Source organism: Equus asinus, chromosome 25 (assembly GCF_041296235.1).
Source record: "Equus asinus isolate D_3611 breed Donkey chromosome 25, EquAss-T2T_v2, whole genome shotgun sequence".
Classification (NCBI taxonomy): Eukaryota; Metazoa; Chordata; class Mammalia; order Perissodactyla; family Equidae; genus Equus; species Equus asinus.
The window spans coordinates 30,581,182-30,583,477 of NC_091814.1; the positions used below are offsets into that span (position 1 = coordinate 30,581,182).

Here is a 2,296-nt window from a genome sequence, read left to right on the forward strand (position 1 = left end):
ACATGGATGGAGCCGGCATTCTCAGGCCCCCTGAATAACCTGGAGATGGCCAGAACTCTGACGCTGCTTCCCTTTTCTTCAGCACTCCTCAGAGACATAAGCTTAGCTCACTCTTGTTCTGAGAGGAAGGGGCAGGAACTGCAGCCAGGGGCTGGTGCAGCCAGGGCTGCGGGACCTGTGGAGGGAGCAGCAGGGACCTTTGCGCTGGCACCTGGGGATTTGCCCAGCCTGCTGGTTGAGGTGCTGGCCCTGCTTCCCCACTGTGGCTCCTCCAATGAGCTCTGGGCATGGGGGAGGGAGGCAGGCCGTGGATGGATTCCAGATGGACTATCAGGTTCGCCCACAGTCGACTCTGAGGCTCCTCTGGTCTCGGCAGCTCCCTCAGCTCTGATTTGGCTGCAAAAAAGCCCGCGTATGGAACGCCAGTGAAACCCAACCCGCCTCTCCCAGCAGCCTCCCCCTCACTCTCTGCACCAGAGACAGTGTATTTCTTCTCTGCCCTTCTCTCTTTCACGATTAGTACAACCCCACCCCCGACAAGGAGAAAGGCTTAGGCTGGGGATTTGATTGATGGCTGGGACCCAGCCCTGGATCTTTGACCTATTTTCCCCTGGGAAGAAGTAGCTGTATAAGGTTCTGGCTTCGAGTTCTAGATATTTGAGAACAAGGTGCCCGCATGGGGAGCCATGGGGTAGAGGGCAGAAACTCCTTGTGTCCCTCTGATTGCCAGATCTGTCTAGCTGGCTCTGACTCAGGCATGAGGGAAGAAGGGAGAACCAAGAACTAGGCAGAATGAGGCAGCCAGATATCTGACATCACCACAGCATTGCACCACTGCCTGCCTTCTAGACTAACAAAGCATCTCATAAACCCTGGGAGGGTTACAGCAAAGATTTGGTTTTGGTCTCCTGAATCTGGCCACAAACACTTCTGAAGACCTACTATGTGCCAAGCATAGTGCTTATGCTTTGGGCATATAGAAACAGATGCCACACAGATCATGTCACAGAAGCCAGTGCTGTTTTCCTTAAGTCACATAATTAATAGATTAATTATTCTCCCAGAGGGCCCACGGGGTCTCACAGTATAACAGACCTTCACATGTTCTCACCCATTCACTGCTGTTTAAACAAGATCAAGTTCATTTCTGCCTTGGAGAGAGAAGAAGGAAGTATTGCCAGTGGCATGAGGGGATTACACTAGGATTTCCTGTCTGGTGAAATGTGCCTCAGTTTCCCTTTCGGTGTCAAGGTTCTGTTCTATGGTGATTTCAATTGGAAGTTTCTAGAAACTTCCATCTCAGCCTCCTCCACCCCGGGGCTGGCACTCCTCATCTCTCAGGTCTGCCTGGGGTCGTTTGTTAATGACTGGCAGGCTGGAGGTGATGCTGCCCTGTCAGGGTTGATTAGTTGGGCTGAAATTTGCATTCCGCTTCAGAAAACCAGTTTGGGATCTGGCAGAAAGCAGCAGGGCTCCGGCTTCAAGAGAGAATGCCCCTGAGGCCAGGCATTTGAATTAACCACAGTAGCCTTTTCTCCCCCTTCCTTCCACTTCCTCAAGCCCCTTCCTCACCTCTCCCCTCACACCAGAAGGCTGGTTAACTGCAGCAAAGGGCTCTCTGAACACACTTGCAGAAGAAAAGGCCTTTTTTTTTTGCTTCTTCAAAGAAGATGCGAAGCTCCCTCCAGCTTCTCTGGAGAATCGGCGAGGGAACAGGCTGTCTCAAAATGCCATTAAAACATCCGTCAAATTAAAAACAGTCCTGGAATGTGCAACTTCCCCAGAGAGTGGTTCCGTGATGGACAATGGGGGTCTTCTACTACCGGAGAGCTCGGACAAGTGTCAGAGGGGCTGGCCCAGGCTCAGGTCCCTGGCTGTGTCCCGTGACACGTGAGCACCCTCGCAGGAGACACTTAGCTTCTCTAAGCTCCAGTCTCACCCTTATTAATGAAAAATAAATAAAATTGTCTTTCTCCTCCCTCCCTAATTTCAGAGAGAAGTGGCCCTGTTATTCTCAGAGATAAGGTCTTGGTGCTCGTCACATGCCATCTTCTGAGGCTCTCTCCCCTGCCTTTCCTCTCCCCACAGTCATGGTGCTATTTTAAGTTGAGGCTTCCAGCCAAAATCCGTACTTTATTAATTATGCGTCAACCACTCTGTGTAATGTTTAATGCATTTTCCAGATTGTATCAAATCCACAGCGGAGGGAGGAGTCCGACTGCGGCCTGGGTTCCTGGCAGGGTGGGTGCTGGTTGTGGGTGGGGATCGGGGCCAGGCTGTGTCTGCCTTGACTTGG

At 51.8% G+C, this 2,296-nt stretch overlaps 1 protein-coding gene across 3 annotated transcripts in view; it reads right to left on the bottom strand.

Moving 5' to 3' along the window:
- Positions 1-2,296, bottom strand: part of PLXNA2 (plexin A2) — a 207,889-nt gene that overhangs the window by 128,852 nt on the left and 76,741 nt on the right. The gene's annotated exons all lie outside the window — the stretch shown is intronic.